The 20,423-nt window shown below is 43.8% G+C and overlaps 1 protein-coding gene and 1 pseudogene across 1 annotated transcript in view; one reads left to right on the forward strand and one right to left on the reverse strand.

Moving 5' to 3' along the window:
- The first annotated feature begins 2,580 nt into the window (after positions 1-2,580).
- The window catches only part of LOC101990086 (transmembrane protein 45A-like), a 76,265-nt gene continuing 58,422 nt past the window's right edge, over positions 2,581-20,423 (forward strand). The window contains exon 1 of the mRNA XM_013352097.2: positions 2,581-2,880. The gene's annotated coding sequence lies outside the window, so the exon portion shown is untranslated. The remainder of the gene's footprint in view (positions 2,881-20,423) is intronic.
- On the reverse strand, positions 9,983-10,336 carry LOC101990375 (annotated as a pseudogene).

The raw sequence follows: 20,423 nt of genomic DNA on the forward strand, positions 1-20,423 counted from the left end.
AAGAAAAGACATAAAGCCCTGGGGACATACAGGGTGTTACTAGATACTCCCGTGCTGCTGACAATCAACTGGTGTTCTTGGAGCAGCCTGTATCAGTGGGGAATGGGTGGTCAGGTACATACGCCAGTGTTTCCTGTGTGGCCTTCTGACTCACTAATTAGTAAGTTGGGGTTCCAGTTAAGTGACAATGTTTGGGGCTGGTCTTTGTTTGGGTGAAGAATGATTACGGGGTAGCTGGTCCAAGTTGCCCTGTTTGTCCCTGTCACTAGCTGAGGGGCACTGTTTACATCAAAGTGTGATTGACAAAAGTAAAGAAGACATCAAAGGGTGTGAACACGTGCTTCCTACGGGAAGTATATGCCATGCCCTGCTGTTTGATGTTTTAGATAGACGTGGCAATGCTAAAGGGAATGGCTATTAAATTGTAATGGATACGGTTGGGATGACAGAACTTAAGGTTCTTACAGCGATTTGGGAGAGAAGCATCAAAAGTAAAACGTACAGCCTCACCATGATGTGTTCGCTGGAATGCTGAGGTTTCCAGTGAGGCTACCTTCTACTGCCAGCCCTTCAGAGTCTCTGTGCTAGCCTATGTATAGATTATGCACAGCTGTGGGTAAACTGAAATCTACATGCCTGCATACAGAAGGAATCCTTTTATCTTAAGGAGCCTGTCCTAGTAGTCAATAAATCCGATGCCTAGAGATGGTAATTTATGAAAATCTAATTCATCCATGATTACAAAGCCACTTTCCGTCATAGAAGGTGAACTAATGACTGATACAAATGATTCAGAAAGCTATCATAAGACACAAATGATGTCATACAGCCACATTCAAGGACTGTTCCTTTGTGGATTTCCTTTGCTGTTACAGGGATGAAGTGTTGTGAATCTTCTAGAGAGTCTGCCCCCCCCACACACACACACGACATTCCTGGAACCTACAGATGAAAATGAAGCCAGAAGTTGCCTGGATTTGTAATCTTTTGTTTTCTTTTGTTTTGAGACAGGGTTTCTCTGTGTAGCTTTGTTGCCTATCCTGGAACTAGTTCTTGTAGACCAGGCTAGCCTCAAACCTCTAACTCCAGAGTGCTGGCATTAAAAGCATGCACCACCACCACCAGACCTGAATCTGCATTCTTGTGAGACCCAAAGCAGATGATCCAGTCAAGCCTGGACTTGTGTCTTCCAGAACTGTGCAGTAATATGAGTGTGCTGCCTCAAGTATCGACTTACATAACAGTAGATAGTGAACACAGGAATCCACTGAATATAATCGTTGTAGCAAAAACTTTAGACACAGAAGGACGAGGCGTTCACAAGAAATCCTCATCCTCACATTGATGACAAATGATACACGCGTTCACATGTTTACTGGATACTCTAGTGAAGTAAAGCAGCACACATTGTCTAGAGACGTCCTTGGCATGCTGGGATAAGGGGTGAGTTTTGGTCTTATCTGACAATGGAGGTGATATCTACTCTATAAGTTGGGTGCAGGAATTCAAAACAATGCAGGTTGGAGAAATGGCTCAGTGGTTAAGAGCACTGACTGCTCTTCCAGAGGACCCGGGGTTCAGTTCCCAGCACCCACATGGCAGCTCACAACTGTCTGAAGATCCAGTTGCAGGGGGATCTGACACCTTCACACCAATGCACATAAAATAAAGTTAATAAACCATAAAAAATATTTAAAAAAAAACAATGCAGGTAAGAGCGGCCTGGCACAGGGCCTGCTGTTCGGCCCATTGAGTGGAGTCCTTGACTTCTCATTTCAGAGATCAAGTTTCTGTCAACATCCACATTCCAGTGGCTGCTGATTGCAGATCTCTTCTGTTCCCCACCCCTCCCACCAAATCAAAACATCCTTGGCGTAATTATACAGTACTCACAGGCCAAAATAAGAGTTCTCTCTTCTCAGGTACTAGCCACCTCAACCGTAAATGAACCCCAAGCACTCCTTCAATACCCACCCAGGATTTTTCCACAAAAACGAACACATTTCTCATGAGTTCGGATTTCTGTAAAAAGTTCACAATTCCGTCGCTAGAATACTGTCCCCAAACAGTGTACTACTGACACCTATTTTTCTCTCCCCTGAGAAAGTGTAGATACGAAAGTCTCGAGGAGGGCCTGGACCGCCCTATTGGAGGCGTGGGCAGCGCGCATCTCCAACCCCTTCCACTTGGAAATGCCAGCGGCTTAAGCTACTGATGGCTGGCCTTGCTCGTCGCCCAAAACGACAGCGATCACCTAGTTTAAAGGTAGCTACTTACAAGGCCTGCTGTCAAGGGGGTGAGGACAGAGACAAAGTCCGAGTTCTAGCGACCTCTCCTCTGCCCCTCCCCAGACCCCCGCTGCCACGCAGTGCCACATCAGCGACTGCACAGCGCGCCCAGCTAGGTTCCTTTCTAGGATGCGAGTGGCCCAGTGGGCGGAGGCGGACAGAGCCCGCAGGAGTGGCGGGCTGTTTCACCAATCGGAGACCAGGGAGGAGACTTGACAGCCAATCGTAGCCCAAGCCAGGGCCCCGCCAGGAAAATAGATGAAGCGCATCTGGACAGCTGTGCTGAGAAAGTTTGTGGGCCCCTTCCCGGCCTGCCATCCGCAAGGCACGTCTCCCACGTCGCCTCCTGCTAGCCACTTGCTACTTATTTTTTTTTTTTCCCAAGAAGCACTCAGCAATTCAAGCTTGAAGCTTTTTATTCCCGCTACCCCCACTCCCCATGCTAGGCGAGGCCACATCACATTCAACACGGTTTAACTTTCATGGGGCTTTGCGATCCAAAGAACAGAAACAGCAACAAAAACCCAGCCACCGTCTGATCCTAACTGTCACAGTGGGGAAAGTAGGGTACTGAGAGAACGGACCAAGCTGGGTAAGTCCTGAAGACAGGGGACATCATCCTAGTCCTGCTGAGATCTCCTGTGCTTTTGCCCTCCTTCGGGACCTCTTTTGGGAAGGGGAGAAAACTGTCTCAGGCAGGGAGAAACTGCGGGAGCATCGGGCTCCTTTCTTTGTTTTGTGGACGTTTTTGTTTGTTTGCTATTTAACATTTATGACGGTGGTGCTAGTATGAGATTTGGAATCAGAAGTTTGACTGGCGTTTTGTGGTAAACCTTTCTTCATCCCAAAGGTAAGTCCTTCCTTCTCCTCCTGTTCCTGTATGACGCTGTGTACATTTTCAAATGATAACTATCTTCCCTGACTATTTTGATGGAAAGACTGAGAAAATGCTGATGTATTCAGAATTAGTATAACTTTTGACAAATTATTTAAAACCCGAATCATACCAAGGACTTACTGGATCTTTCATTTAAGTTGGAATGTAGTTGAAATTGCAAATGTCGTTTTTCAAAGAGGGAAGCCTAAATCCCTTTATGGTTATTAACAAAATAATTAAACATGTGATGGACCACTTTGTGTGTCTGTGATCCTGTAATTACTTATTTAACCTGTAATTCTATCAAACTAATATCCACAGTGGTTGTTACACATGCGTACTTACAGATGACTCTAGTTTATATGACAGGATTTAGAAGTGAGGTGCTGGAAAATGCTGAGCTATGGATGGCCCAAGGCCCTTTCCTTCTGCCTTCTATGAGTTCCTCCATCCCAGGGATGTTTTGAACTTCAACGCTATGTTGCATGTTGTTTACTCTTGGGGAAGATCTCACTCAAATCAATCTTTAATTTCTGGCTTTTAAAGCAGAAATTGTACAAAATTTGTAAGGTATGTTTTGGTGCACAAAAGAAGAACAATTAAAGTAGACTTAGGGATGCAGGGTTAGAAGGACATTATTATAAACAGGCAATAAGAGATAACGAAGATCAGTTCCCAGCTTCACAGTATGATCTAGGATGAAACAGCCCACCTGGTCCCCAGCATTATCCTTTGTAGTACGTTGATAATAAAGTCATTGCATACTGATGGTGTCTAGAGTACTGAGTTAAAATGTTAACTGTTAGGCCAGCCTGGCATATAGTGTGGCTTTGCTGTGTTTTCTTTCTTTCTTGCCCTCCTTGCCAGCTTCTGCACATGGATATCTTCTGTGCCATCCCGAATTCTTGAGAAACTAGGGTTTATCTAGTTCTGACCACTTGCTAGCCAGGCTCAACATGAGTCTGTAAAAAAGAAAGCATCATGAATGGACAGCAAAGACGGACTGGTAAAGGAGGCCTTAGATGTAGAAGGGTCTGGAGAGCTGATGGTAGAAAAGGGCATCTAAATGCAGGTTGGTTTCATGGAGCGGCTGTCATTACTGGGAAGGGATTTTGACAGTTTGCTTTAGGGGTGGTGGTGCTAAGAGTCACAGAGCTGTGACAGCATCTAGGAGCAAAGGGAGAAGCACAGTGGTTGGGAAGTGTGGAGCCATCCTGGGGGCATTGGGCGGGTGTAGGATGGTGCTGGCATAATCTTCCTGTTGACAGGCCAAGCGCCATGAGAGGGCTTGGGCTGTCAGGTACTGAAGCAGAATTTGTGAAGTAGATTGGTATGGTAAGCTGAGCTGACACCAGTTGCCAACTGAAGGGTTTGTGAAATGGTTCATTTCTGGGGTCTCCGCGGCTTGTCCAACATGCTCTCCTCCTGCAGCTGGGGTGGGCAGGACTGGATGGCTCACCAGGACCTGGCAGTGTGAACGTATGCAGTGATGTTTTCCAGCTCTGTTCTAGTGGTCTGGTACCCCGGGACATTACCCAGGCTAGTTTTCATTGACAAGGGCTACTTGGCAGTCTTCGACAGGAGTGTGATGGTTAGAACCCTGCCCTGTATAGATCCCGTGTGTACAAAAGAGATCTTTAACATCCTGCTAATAAAACCATCTCTTCCTGTGCTAATATTTAGAAGTTTAAAAATTATGACTACTGAGGTAGATATGCCCTATCACATGCACTTAAGTGAAGAGTCAGGTTTGAGTTCTTGCGCTTTGTCCCATTGGCACGGACAGAGAGCTGGGTTCTGGCTTGGCTGCTGACCTCAGCCAAGACACTAAACCAGTATGACTCTGGGATATCATGTATGAAATGATCTTCCGGATCCCGTAGGTGGTCATATACTCATCACCTATCAACTTTGGAATAGTCTGTTGTCCACAGTGCTATTTTTGACCACTTGACATTTGGCAAGTGCTCTGGTGTTCAGCTCATGGCACCCTCACAGAAATCATCTGAGGGCTACCACCGCACACAACCTCGCTTTTACTATTGAGGAGACAGAGGCACAGATGGATTGTATACTTGCCCACAATTCATAGCAAACAGGCGGCAGTCATAGACTAAGTCTAGCACAAAAACCTTCAAGCTTTAACCATCAGGCCACACAGTCTTGGGTATTTGAGAAACTGGCTTTTCCTCCTCCCCCCTTTCTCTCCTCCTCCCTCCCCACTTTGTTCTCTTTCCTGTTCCCCTCTTAGTCTTCCTTTCTTAGTTGCAGGGTTTTGCTATGTAGCGTTAGCTAGCTTCAGAAGTGTGATCCTCCTGCCGAGGATCTTCCCAAGTCCTGGTGTCACAGACTCTCATTATGCCAGGCTTCATTGTTCTAGTGTGCGATTGTCAGAGTCAACCAGACAATGACATCCCTGGAGTCAGGGAGGAACTGAAAAAATATTGCCTGGAGAGACCAGAATAGCAACAGGATTCTGTCTGGGAGGTATGTTCCATACCTCTTGGTGACTGGAGACGCTGTGATGCATATTAAGTGGATTTCATTGCAGCCAGACATCTGTTTTCTTGTGTTGTCTGAACTGAACTCACTGTGGCATCTGGATTTAAAATAGACAATAAATGTCAGCCGGTGTCAATCAGATAATTATCTGCATTAAAACATGACCTGGGAGACCCCAGATGTGTTTTTAAATCTTTGGATACAGAAGCACCTGTACTTTGGGGGCTTTACGTCGGCCCCCAGAGCTTCACAAGACTGATTTAGGAGTAATATAGAGCAACTGGGGAACTACATATGCTGTTCTTTTCACCAGACTCTCCCTGCCAGGCCTATTTGTCAATTAGTGAGTTAGTAAACGAAATGAGACAATTACTGAGATTGAATAAATATTCACATGCATTTGAAGCAAGTCACTGGGGCCCCAATCTCTCTTCTCCCTCTTCTGCACCGTGACTTGAGATAAATAGAAGCTTTCCTCTAAATGCTGTTGCCATGTATACTGCATCATCAAAGGCACAAATCAACAGAGCTAATTGTTTGTGAACCTAAAGCCACTGCCTCGGCTTCAGTTTTTACAGGTGTGTTAACAAGTGTGCACTCTGTGCTGTGGTGGCATTTCATTTGTATTTTAATACATAAAGCTTGCCTGAGGATCAGAAAAGCAAAACAGCTATACTGACCAGCCGTACAGCCCAGGCCACACGGACACACACCTTTAATCCCAGTAACCAGCTTGCCATAGAAACCAGGTGGTAGTGGTGCCCGCCCTTAATCTTAGAACTAGAGAGGATAATAAAATGGGAGGAGACAGCTCTCAGACCCAGTCTCATTCTCAGATTCCTGGAGGGAGGCAGGATCACCGTTTTTGGACTGAGGTCAAGGCCAGTGACTGGCTGCTTTGCTTTTGGGATCTTCAGGTTGAACCCCAATATCTATCTCTGAGTTTTTATGAATTGTGCTTCGCTGGGAGTACAGGTGTGTGCTAACACAGCCAGCAAGGCAGTAGCAGAAAGCTGAGTAGCCAACTAAGACTTCATAGTCTTTTTTCTCCTTGCAGACCTTTGCTACGAGTCTCTTCTCAGCTTAGTTAAAGGTTGCGAACGGGACTTCATTACACTCTTCTGACTTTGCTTCAACAAAGATGTCAACAATATAATATACTCATCTCAACCAGACAGTTGAGGCACACAGAATTTCGTGAGCATTATCTTGTCACAGAGAACTAATGTTGCTACTTAGATGAAAGAATGTCCTTTTTCTAAGGTCACACTGGCATCAGGAGAAGCCTTTCTAATGGGGCTTGTTTGCATCGCATCCTCTCTCAGGTTGTTGGCAGGTGAACCACCCGTGTAAAGTTGACCTTGACTTTAGAGAGCCTGCTATGACTTTGACATTCAGAGGTCTCAAGAAAACCTTGGAAGATAATGAGGCCTTTCTCCCAAACCAGCCGTCACCACTTGGGACCAGCCTGTTTCTCTAAGATGCCGTAGTTGTTCCTAATATGGAAAAAGGGCAGAGGCAGATACCTTGTTCTTGCTGTCCAGAGCAGAGAGGACTGTCCTCTGTGGCTTTTTTCCTTAAGAAAAAGAAAATTTAAAGGGGATGAGTTGGAACACCGTGTCACTTTCCTTGACAAGGAATAAGGTGACTTTATCTGCACCTTTCCCCATTATATCTGAAATTCCACAGGTTCTAGAAAAAATATTTACAATATTTCACAATTCCTTTAGCAGAGAGAAAATGGGCTTTTAGAAAAATAATGTCTGTGAAAGTTGATCTCCAGAAAGAAAATTGTGCTACTTGAGTAGTAAGAATTTTAAAGGTGTCTGATTTCAGTCTCTTTTGATTGAATACTCTCTTTCCTCATTACCTCCAAAAGATTCCGCCATTCTTTGGACTGTTCTACAGACTAGCACTGTGGTATTAACACAGCTTCCCTGTTTGAGTTTCCAACTGGGGCTCATAAAGCCTGTCAGTGGGCTGGTACCCTTTATTCTCAGCACTTAGAATCAAGCCAGTAGGCGCTGTTTGGGGAAAGTTCCACCCAAGGTCCTAGCTAAACAAATAAATGAACAAAGTTAAATCAGACCTCTTCTAGGATGTTTACAGAGGGCGCTTTTCATCCTGCAGCTCCCTTCCCAGGAGCATTCACTTGGTGAAGCCCTGATTTATGCTGTGTTCCCATGAACTCTGGGCTGCAGAGGTTTCTTGAGTGCCGTGCTTATTGCTTGGTGGTAGTAACCTGTGCGATAAGTTTCCTGTTTATTCTTGGTCGCTTGAAAGTATAGCTGGCCCATTTCTAATTTGAATTAACAATCAGTTGCCAAACTGACACTGTTCCTTCTATGTAAAGGTTGTCTATCTCTGCCCCAGAGTCTATCAGAAAATACATTTTCTGAAATGAGTAGTACATTTAATTCGATTTCAATTCAGTAGAAGAAGCAAATCCAAAGCTTCTAAGTTTTTACAATTTCAGATAAATATTCCTTTAAAAACATATTAGTACCTTAAATATCCCTCTAAAGTTAAAAAATCAATTAAAATATTATAATATTGAGATTATAGGCAGAACATTTCCTAATCAGTAAATGCAAAATCTGAAGCCTTTTCGTTGTCTGAGTCAGGATCGCACTATATAGCCTAGGTTGACCTTTCATTCATGAACTTCTCTATCTCAGTCCCTTATATGCTGAGATTATAGGCATGTGCCACCATGCCTAGTTCAAAATCCTAAAAATTTAAAGTACACACACAATGGCCAAAACTTTTCAAATGTCACTGTATTTTGAATTTCTGGTTTTCTGATTAAAAATGCTACAAGATCTATACAAGTATTACTAAGGCTAAGAACCTTGGAAAGCAGAAACATTTCTGCTCCCACACTATAACTATGTTTTCATAACAGATGACATTTCTCACACCCACTAGACCTTACATTTTAATTTTGAGTGAAAACAGACTAAAATGGCATGTGTCACTTTGATTTTGTAGCTATGGGTGTGTGTGTGTGTGTGTGTGTGTGTGTGTGTCTGTATGTGTGTGTGTCTGTATGTGTGTGTGTATGTATGTATGTATGTATGAATTCCCCAACTTCATTCCCCTTTAATTTCTCTTGATATATCCTTTTAATTTGAACATTTGTCTTCAGCACTAGGAGTTTTTCTCCCATTTATTTGATTTTTATTCTCTATTTACAAACTAGGCATAATACTGATGATTGTAGAGATATGTTAAAGGCAGATAAGAAGCCAAAGTAGGAAGAGGAGAGATTTGGTAGTATGTAGTACACTCAGGCGTGTTTATTTCCTGTGTACTTTAATGTAATAAGTAATAAATATTTAAATATTAAAACCAGTAGTGGAGAAGAAAAAGGGTTATTGGAAATGACCACATCCACTTGGAGACAAAGGAAGTCAGGATGGTGGGAAATAAGATGTTGAGAACAGAGGGAGAAATAGGGTTGGAGGCCTGGTGGCGTCTTATTTTTAAGCAGGTACCATGGAAGTTAGACTCACCCAGTTTCTTAATCAGCCTAGTGTTGAATTCTGAGCTCTGTTTTGCTGTGCCCTGCGTATGGACAAGCTGCCCAAAAGCAGGATGACTGCTTTCCCCCTACTGCGTCTATGACTTTTTGGATGCGCTGTTCTCACCGAGGAGCAGAGGTTGAGTCAATACTGAATTCACCTGCAGCACAAGAGGGAGACTTCCTAGAGACATTGGTCCTTATTTCCTCCTCAGAAACGCAGGCTTGTCTGTCCCTGTTCCTGATGGTCACTATGGGAAAGATAATGAAGAGATGTGTAGGATCAGGCTTTGTCTACCATTTGCTTCAGAACTGAGCAGTTGTGTGCCCATGTTGCTATGAAGCTCTTTCTTCACAGAAAGAGGCATGAGCTATCACTGTAACAAACACCTCAGAAGGTAGAGACCTGGTCCTCACTTTGAAGATGATGTATCTGAAACTAGAGAAAAGTGAGATTTACAAGATCATACAAAAGTGAAATGAGAATTTAAACCCAAGGTTGCCTCTTTCTAGTGCTGGAACTCAATAGTATACTGTTGTATATTATTATATTCTGTTTTGGTTTTTCAAGACAGGGTTTCTCTGTCCTGGAACTAGTTCTTATAGACCAGGCTGGCCTTGATCTGCCTGCCTCTGCCTCCCAAGTGCTGGGATTAAAGGCATGTGTCACAACCGCGCGGCTTGTATACTTCTTCTTCTTCTTCTTCTTCTTCTTCTTCTTCTTCTTCTTCTTCTTCTTCTTCTTCTTCTTCTTCTTCTTCTTCTTCTTTTTTAATTAAAAAAGCCGCACGTTTATTTCGCTTTCTGACTCTGAGCTTGTGCCTTCAACACTTTCACAACAATTTTCTGCTCCTCAACAAGGAAAGCCCGCTTGATCCTGTCACGGACACACTTGGCACACATGGAGCCACCATAGGCCCGGCTGACATGCTTCTTTGTCTTCGACAATCTCATGAGGACTTTCGATCTCACAGCACGAACCCCTCGGAGTCGGCCTGGGCACACACCGTATGCTGATTTAGGTGCCTTTCCAACCTTCTTGGTGTAAAGGTAAACAATCCTGTTGCCAGGAGTTCGAGACAGCCTAGTTTTGTTGGAGGCTGTGTTGTAGGAGAGCCTACGACAGTATGTCAAACGCTGGACCATCCTGAGTACCTCTAAGCTCCATCCCCAGAAGAGCTATACTATTCTTCTTAAACACTAAATTCTCTCATTGCTTGTCTCTTTCCAGGGTGTGGCTAAATTCACATCCAGTGTGGGCACAGGCATTCCAGGCATTCCTGGTACACCTACCTCTTTATCTTGTTTGCCCAGATCTCTTTCTCAGTGTCCTGGGATCCCAAGATAGTAGCATAATTGTCTTTTTTGGGCCTGATCCACCTCCTTTGGTTAAACATCCATCACTCTTTGCCTGAATCACTACTGTGGATCTCAGAGTATCTGTAAAAGACCATTTGGATTTTGTTCCTCAGGTACTTGCAGCCTATTTTTGCCCTGTAAAAATTAAAAATAAAAGGAACATTCAGCTTAATTTTTTCTTTTATTTCAAATAACTTAAAAATATTTAGATTCTTCCTATACATTTCCTTTCAGTTTCTGTATTTCACGAAGGTGGCAACACACTCTTTTGCAGACCAGACCAATTTAAATGACGCTTTCACTACTGACTTCATGAAAAGACCACAAGGCATCCAGACAAAATGTGCAAACAGACAAACAAACAAGTAGTGCAAATAACACACACCCTTTCTCCTTCTTAGACCCCATGACTTTGAATTTCATTTGAAATAAAGCCAGATGTTCGCCCTGTCCTAAGAAGCCTGGGTCTCTCATTTGGCTTTGTTTCTGTATCTGCAATTTTTCTTTTCTTTTTTGAGATTATAATATAATTACACCATTTCTCCCTTGTGTTCCTTCAAACAAATAACCCCTACGTCACTCTCTTTCAATTTCATGGTGTCTTTTTTGTTTTAACTGTTGTTACCTGTGTGTGTTTCTAAATACATAAAAACAACTTGGCTGTTCTGTGTAGGAATATAATTTCAGGGCCGACATTTGGTTTGGACAATGAGTTGGTTTGTTCTTCCCTGGGGAAGGCTTTCTCCACCCTCAGCATACCTCATGTGGGGCTGAGGCCTCCCGAGCCTTCCTCAGTTCACAACACCATGTCTTTGTAGTCACCATTGCTCAGCTGGTGCTTAGGCGGTCAAGTTGTTGAAACTTGATGGGTATAGCTTCAGGCACTTCAAGACGATACAATCTGACAGCTAACTCCCTGTTCCTTTGGCTCGTACAACATTTCCATCCCCTCTTCTGAGCCTGTGGTGCGTGAGTTGTTTTGTAGACGTATCCATTGAGAGTGGGCTCCGCAACCCTGCATCTCATTGGTTGTGGTTTTCTTCAGTGGTCTCCTTCTGTTGCAAACAGAAGTTGCCTTGGTGGGGGGGGGTGAGGGAATGAGGACAGCACATGTCTGTGGGTAGAAGGACACATATTTTAGAATGCTGTTAGGGACCATGCTGACTTAATAAAATGGCTGTTGTAGCTTCGCCTTCACGGTCCCTGACTTCATTAGCTCTGGGTAGTTGGCTACGTTTCCAGTAACATTTCCAGCATTATTTCCCTCATGTCAAGAAGGTCTTCAGCCCAATTAAAGAGCTATCTATTATTACCAAGGTATGTGTGCCAGTACTGCGCCGTAAGGGTTATTGTATCCTGCTGGTTGTTGTTGTGATCCATGGGCATCATAGCTGGCTAGGGCTACTGGTTGCTTCCCTTCTTTGGAAGCTTGCACGGTACCTTCTGGATCCATGAAATCTAGTCCTCAGAGAGGAGGCTTTTAGGTCAGTTCCAGCTCAAGGGCCATTGGTCCCTTTGTCTAAAGTGTGTAGTGTCCACCCCTTCCAGCTTCCATCCCTACCATTGTTCCCTAGATGTCCCTACTGCTAATAACGAGTGTTCAGAGGTTGGCGAAAGGTAGGTTTAAACAGAGAACAAGCAATGATTGAGGACATGAGAATCATTTTGATTTGCTCTTCCATCTATTAGATCAAGCATGGACAAGCACTTCCATCACTGTCTCTCAGGCAGTGAGAACCTTTCATTAACTTCAGAATGAGCAAAATGGGAGGCAGAACACCAAGTCCCAGAAAACATCTGAACAATTTAGCTTTAGAAGAAGAACTTGATGATCCCCTGGTCACCTTAGTGTGAAGATGTCTGTTCATGCTTCTTAAGTGTTTTTAGACTGTTTTCTTCAGAAAAAAAAAAAAAAAAACAAGACTATGGAGAGCTCATCCCAAATGCCTCTAAGATTGGAGAATAAGATGATGGTGGTTTACTGCTGTTCCCTTGTTCCCATTGCTAAGGATTCCTTAGCAGGGATCATGACTGCTGTTGTCGAGAGATTAAATAGAGAACTGAGGAAAAACGTGTCTCCAAACAGTCTCCTGTCTGGTTTGGCTTTGGCCTTTGATGCTTGCTGTTCAGAGGATGTTCTGTATGGAAGTAGCCAGGACTCTCACCTTATCTCACCACTGTGAATGCCTGTGGCAATACATCCCAAGGTGGTAGCACAGCCAGAATGGTTCATGGAGCCACAGAGAGCTGTGGCTTCTAGAAAGCTGAACTGACTATATCCGTGATTTTATTTTCATTTTTATTTTTTGGTCTGTTGCCTACTCCAGGGACTTCTAGGCTCACAGAAGATGATTCCTCTGTCTTTTGTTAACTTACTGTCAATTCAGTGGCAAACCTTTTTATAGTTTGGAAGCTGGATATGTCAGTTTGCTTTTTTTCCCTACAAATCCAGGTTTTGATAAATGATTCTGAGGTAGATAGTTCAAGGACCATTCTTTCAAAATGGATAAAGTAGCTTTTTTTGCTATGCAATATTAATATTGGGTGAAAAATGTGCTGAATGTTAAAGCACTCTCCTACTATTGCTGATAAGTAACATAGCTAGATTTACCTTTGGTTTGGCACAATTAAAAATATCAGATAAAATATTTAAGTCAGTGGCTTGTATAATCCTGGCCATGGAGTACTGAAGAAAATCCAGAAGTCAGAGGATTAAGAGATGGAAAGCATACTTGCACAACCACTTTGGAAATCCAGTGGTTTCTCAGAAAACTGGGAATCAACCTACCTCAGGATCCAGCAATACTACTCTTGGGCATATGCCCAAAAGATGCTCAATCATACTACAAAGACATTTATTCAGCTATGTTCATAGCATCACTATTTGTAATAGCCAGAACCTGGAAACAACCTAGATGCTCCTCAACTAAGGAATGGATTTAAAAAAAAATATGGCAAGTTTACATATTAGAGTACTACTCAGTGGTTAAAAAAAAAATGACATCTTGAATTAGCATGCAAATGGATGGAACTAGAAAACACCATCCTGAGTGAGGTAACCCAGACCCAAAAAAGTAAATATGGTATGTACTCACTCATGAGCTATAAACAAAGGATAGAGCCTGTAGTTCATGATCCTAGAGAAGCTAAGGAACAAGGTGAACCTTAAGAAAACCATAAATAGATCCACCGGGAAGGGGAAATAGACAAGATCACCTGACAAATTGGGAGAGTGGGGGTGGGAAGAGAAGAAAACGTGGAAGGGGAAGAGGATGGGAGAAGGGCAGGGGGAGGAGAACTTGAGGGAACAGGATAGTCGAGATGGAGGAAAGGCAGAGATGAGAGCAAGGAAAGAGGTATCTTGATTGAGGGAGCCATTATGGGGCTAGCAAGAAACCTGGCTCTAGAGAAATTCCCAGGAATCCACAAGGATGACCCCAGCTAAGATCCTAAGCAATAGAGGAGAGAGTGCCTGAACTAGCCTTGCCCTGTAGTCAGACTGATGAATATCTTAAATATCACCATAGAATCGTCATCCAGCAACTGATGGAAACAGAGGCAGAGACCCACACTGCAGCACTGGACTGAGCTCCCAAAGTCCAGTTGAAGAGTGGGAGGAGCAAGAATATGAGCAAAGAGGTCAAGACCATGAACGGTTCACCCACTGAAACAGTCTACCTGAGCTAATGGGAGCTCACCAACTCCAGCTGGACAGGGAAGAAACAAGCATAGGACCAAACTAGTCCCTCTGAATGTGGTTGACACTTGCATGGCTGCAGCAGACTGAGGGGCCAATGGCAGTGGCACTAGGATTTATCCCTACTGTGTGTGCTGGTTTTTGGGGAACCTATTCTCTTTGGATGGATACCTTGCTTAGCCTAGATATAGTAGGGAGGGCCTTGGATCTTCCACAAAGTGATTGCCTTATCCTCTCTATGGAATGGATGGGGGCAGGGGTGAGGTAGAAGGGTGAGTGAAGGGAATGGGAGGAGGGGAAGAAGTGGGAACGTGGATTGGTATGTATAATAAAAAAAAGATAGTTCATTTTCTTTTAAAAAAATCAGGGAGAAAGAGAGAGAGAGAGAGAGAGAGAGAGAGAGAGAGAGAGGCATGATCTCACTGCTTCAGATCATCACCTGGAGAGGGTCCAAGTAAGAAGATTGTCACACAGGTGGAATTCAGACATCCTGAGCTGAAGCATTGGTAAGAAGAACTTGGGGGAGACTAGAGGGGGGAAGAGCTAGAACAAGCACTGAAATGAAGAGAGTTGTAGAGAGAAAGGGGGACCTTACATCACTGCAGGAGCTCCCCCACAAGGAATCAGCATTAGTGAGCAAAAGCTTTTGAGGAAACCAAGGGGAACAATATGCCAGGATTGAGAGCTGTTACTGTTTAAATATATTCCCTACAAATTTATATTGTGGAAACTTAATTCCCAGTGTTGTATGCTAATGGTCCTGTAGGAAATAATTGGGATGAGGTGAGGTCATGAGGCCAGAGCCTCTGTAATGGCATTCATGTCTTTCCAAGTAGGGGAGAGGTTGTACTAGCTAGCTTGCTGTCTGTCTATGATATGTCCTCTGCTCATTCTGAGGAAGCACGAAATCTCTCATCCTCTGGAACAACTTTCTATGCTGTGCTCCCAGACTTCCCTATCTCTGGGACTGTGAGAAATAAATTTCTTCTCATCATTTATTAGTTAATTTTAAGTATTTAGTGATAGCAACATCAAAGGGAAATGAGAAATGAGCTTGGCACTCAGACAAGGCTAGGGAGGTTGCCCAACCTAGTCATACTAGAAAGCCCCTAATCCATCAGTCATGGGGTAGACCAGTTTGGAAAATCCTCCTGCGTAGTGGGGAATTACTGGTACCAGTATCAATGCCAACAAATCATAAAGTAGCACTTTTTCCAAAAGTCCAACTGTTTCCAGTCACTTAGCCTTATCCCAGACAGAGCTGAAAAATATTTATAAGAATTAAAAAATAGCCGGGCGGTGGTGGCGCATGCCTTTAATCCCAGCACTCGGGAGGCAGAGGCAGGTGGATCTCTGTGAGTTCGAGACCAGCCTGATCTACAGAGCTAGTTCCAGGACAGGCTCCAAAGCCACAGAGAAACCCTGTCTTGAAAAACCAAAAAAAAAAAAAAAAAAAAGAATTAAAAAATAATCTACTTCCAATAATCTACAATGTCTGGCACCTCAAAATTGTACATCAATTGTATTTAAAACTGAGGTCACTATGCCGAGCTGCCCCATGGAGGAGTATTTCCATGATTGGTTAAGTCAAAATAATTGACTTGAGTGTAACATTTTGTACATAACAAACCAGAGGCTGCTAGACTATTGTCTGTGTTGATATTTGCTTTGGCTCGCGAGAAACAGTTCATCTTTGATATCTGATACTGTTGAAACAAAACATATTTTCCCGTTTGCTATCTCTGCATTGAATTACAACGAGCTACAGTCAGCTAAGATATTATTCAACTACAGAATATGTCCTGAATAATAGTCAGTGAAGATATGTAAGTGAGGCAGTGTTAATTTCCTGAGAAGACTGAATGACAAAGACTCAAAGATCTTAGCGGGGAGTAAGGGCTACACTGTGGGCGGAGCAAGAGCTCAGCAGATTTAAGGTCCAGAGCCTTTTAATCCCAGTGTGGTACATGCCAAGGGTGAAGAGAATCTTATCCCGTCAGCCGTGTGGCAGAGGCTGATGATGTAGGACATTTTCATTCTCAGAGGTTAGGGTCTACACAGTCCCTGTCTGGACAGTGGCTCTGCAGTCCACAACTGAGCTTCACAGGTTGAGCCTGGCTGTCTCTTCTCCCTCTGTAATTTTGACCCATTCCTCCCCAGCTCCGAGGGTCAGCCTGACACTCTAACCTCTGCTTATCTTTGTGAGACTTTTCCCTGCCAGAACAAGTTTGGTTCCCATTGATACAAACTGGGCCCAGATGTTCTTTCTGACACTGCCTGTGCAGAAATGGGATTTTTTTTACTCCCTATAATTAGATTCTTGCTGGCTAGAAAATCCATTTGTATAAAATTTTGACTCGAATATCACAATGGGGTGTCCCTGTCATTATGTAATCAACATTTTACTCTTGGGGGAAATTCACATGCAAGTAAAGGGTCAGTCTTGGTGAAAACTGATTTCCTGCCAGTAGTCTTGGAATGCTTAGGACTCTCCCAGTGGTAACTGCTGTGAATGGGGGATTGGACAGGAGTGGAGGGACGGGGAGAGTGGAAGTCAGCATCATGATCACAGTGATGGACTTCATGGTCAGAACGATTCCCTTGATCCATTTATAGGATTTGCCAGTTACAGTGCAATCCCAGACAGAGTGCCTCAGGGGAGCTTAGAATTTCAGTTTCCAGCAGTCATGCACCGAAAGACATTTTGGTTTTTTTTCCTCTCCCAAAAGAAAGGGCCAATGAGAGGAGATTAAGACTCTTGCTGCTACTGTCTCATGAGCTCAGGACTCTGTATTTCTTGACACATCTAAGACGGCGAAGCCAAGGACAAGCTTAAACTTTCTTTGGAGAAATGCGTTGAAACTTGATATAATCTAGGCGATGCTAATTATGAAACATCCTGCTGGTTTTGCCTTTGGTTGATAATTATGTTTTCCGGAGGTGACAGGCAAAATAGGGTGGGGCGAGGGAATGGAATTGTTTCACAGAAGCAGCAGCCTGCTGACAGGTCCTCAGACGGGAGGTGGTACTGTCAGAGAATTAGCCCGACCGTGGGAAACAGTCAAGAGCACCGACTTTACCACAGCCTCTGTCTTTCCTTCCTCTCTCCCCCGCTTCTCTCTCTCTCTCTTTCTTTCATTCTTCCTTTCTCTTTCTCTCTCTGTCTTTCTTCCTTTTTCTTCCTTCCTTTCTTTTTCAATGTGCACATGTAGTTTTTTTTATTGATTTTTAGTGAGCTCTACATTTTTCTCTGCTCCCCTCCCTGCCTCTCCCCTCCCCTTCAACCTCTCCCAAGGTCTCCATGCCCCCCGATTTACTCAGGAGATCTTGGTTTTTTGTACTACCCATGTAGATTAGATCTGCACATGTAGTTTTAATTAGTTTCTTTCTTACAATACATTAACTTCTAGGCATAATAAGGAGAAAAAGACTAGGGCAATATTGATTAGACTCGAGACTGAAATCCTAATAGAAGGTTGACAAGATAAACCCAAGTAAGCCGAACTATCCTTGCACTGTGATGACTGCTGATTATTAGTTGTGGCTCTACTTAGATGCCATCCACATTCTACCCTGTAAACTTACTGTAGGTTGTTTTCTACATAATGCAAATTGGCTTTTTTCCTTTTCTTTCTGAAAAAAAAAAAACACATATGAGCAAAGGACTAGTAAGTTAAAAAAAATTCAAACAAAGTGTTATGAGACTAAAAAAAGAATTTCTCCAAAAGCATCAATGAGTGTGTTATGTGCTGACCATCCACTTCTGGGCACAGGGCCTTCCCAAGATGGGTTTGTATAAGCAGTGATACGCCATTGGAGAAAAGTAACTTTCCTCGCAAACTGTTGTCAATTGGAGATAGCTTCTGGGTTATGGATGGGAGCTCATATCCACTTCCCCTCTCAACACCGAGACCCCAAGTGGCCGGGATCCTGGAAGGCCCTGTGTGTGCTGCCACAGGCTCTGTGAGTTCATATATGCATCCATCTTTTGTCTGGAAGGCATTGTTTGCTTGGCGTCTTCCATCCCTACCTCCTCCTACAGTCTTTTTGAAGACCATGTCCCCTGTCTTGTTTTTACCACCTCGCTAGTTTCTCTTCCTACATTCTCGTACCATTTTCCAAACCTGCAATTGTCTTTCAGAACTTCCTGCTGGTTTCATTCAAGCAGAAATAGCACAAAATTCTGGAGACTCTGATGGCCTTCCTCATTTGTGTGAATCTTCTGTTGGACTTATAGGAAAATTTGCAAACCATTGCAGAGAGCCTTCCTTAGTTCTCATGAAATAAAGGGGACTTTCCCTCACCTAAATTTTTTCAGTTATACAGATTTCGAAAAGTTAGGAATGGAAGGAGCTCAATTGAGGGGACATCTTGATGATTTTGAGGTGCCCTTGTCCCAGACGTGGAATTTAGCCATTGAGGAGGGTACCCTCAATGTGAACATGGACATCTCAGCTCTTACACTGAACCGCTGCAGAACTAGGTTTCTGTGCCTTACCAATTCCTGGTAATGTCAAGGCATGAGACTTGTTGGCAGACAAGGCTATGGGATATTGATAAGGAACGTGGTAAGGCCCGGAAAGGCAAGTTTGCATGAAATATCAGGGGCTGGAAGGGCAACAGTTTTCCTTCACTATTTGGTATAATTTCAGTTATTTACTATGCTTTGTTTTACAAATGGCGCTTACAATCATCTTTTCACACTCGCTGAATCGCTGCTGTCCTTTCCTCCTACTGGCTCACGGAGTGTGTGTGCGGGATAAACTGTCATTCTTCCTCAAGTGAGCTGAGAAGAACTTAGTCAAAGCCCACTCCTTTGTCTTTTTGGTTTTTTTTTTTTTTTTTGTTTTTCAAGATAGGGTTTCTCTGTAGCTTTGGTGCCTGTCCCGGAACTAGCTCTTGTAGACCAGGCTGGCCTCGAACTCCCAGAGATTTGCCTGCCTCTGCCTCCCAAGTGCTGGGATTAAAGGCATGCGCCACCACTGCCCAGCCCCACTCCTTTGTCTTAACTGAGTTAATCCCCCTTAATATGTTTTGGAGGATATTTCCTTTCTAGAATAAATTACATACTTATTTAGGGTGTCTAACCCAGTTATTCAGTTATTGGCAATATGCATTACTTCTAGCCCCAGGGGGATCTTCTGACCTCTAAACACACACACACACACACACACACACACACACACACGCGCGCGCGCGCACACACACACACACGCACACAGACACACACACACACAAATCATCATTTTAGGAATATCCTTTTTTATGATAAGACATTCCCCCATGTATAGATGTGTTCCACCTACACCCCACTAGTCTTTTCTTACTGGTAGACCCAAATGCTGAAATCACTGACTCTTAGTTTTGTTCCTGGGTTGTCTTAATTTCTACACATACAGCTCAGGTGGAGGGTGCAGTCTGAAGTATTTATCTTATCATCCCCTTCCTTGGGTTGGGTGGTTGACTTGGTCGGTTGGCCCAGGTAAGAGATACAGACCAATAGCTGGGCAGCATTCCAATGGTAGCCTCGTCCCTTTTCTGCTTACACGCGTGGGACCTAAGTGAGGGCTGAAATGGCTAATCAGAACACAAATGTGGTGAGAGAAAAATCAAAAGCGAGTAGTTACTCTTCAGTGATGGCGAAGCACCAGTTAACTGACTCACCCCCACTTCCTGATGAAAAACTTGTCGTCCTCCAGCAAAGCGGCAGCTTCACACCTGGACCGATAATCAGGCTTGTGTGTCCGATGGCATTCACTGAAGAGTGCTATGGGTCAGGTTTCTGTAGGACGAGTCGGGGTGGGGGCCGCGGGCAGCAAGTGAGATGCCCTTGGAAAGCCTGTGAGTGAAAGGGAGGCAAGAGAACGTGAAGAGCTGGTACAGGCTGGCGGATAGAACCGACTCTTCCCGAGTGACATCACTCAGGCTGGACTCACTTTTCGGCGCATCTTTAGCACTCTCAACCCATGGGACTCATGCAAAAGTAAACGTGCAGAAATTTTAAACATTCTTAGTTTCTTTTGAACAGAGATGTGTGCGAGTGAATGTGTGTGTATGTGTGCTTTAATATGTCTGTGAATGCATGTGCGTTTGAAAATGTGTGTGAGAGACTATGAGTGTGTGAGTGTGTGGGGTGTGTGAGTGTGTGTGTGAGTGTGGTGTGTGTGGGGGTGTGTG

The sequence above is a fragment of the Microtus ochrogaster genome, chromosome 2 (genome assembly GCF_000317375.1).
Source record: "Microtus ochrogaster isolate Prairie Vole_2 chromosome 2, MicOch1.0, whole genome shotgun sequence".
Classification (NCBI taxonomy): Eukaryota; Metazoa; Chordata; class Mammalia; order Rodentia; family Cricetidae; genus Microtus; species Microtus ochrogaster.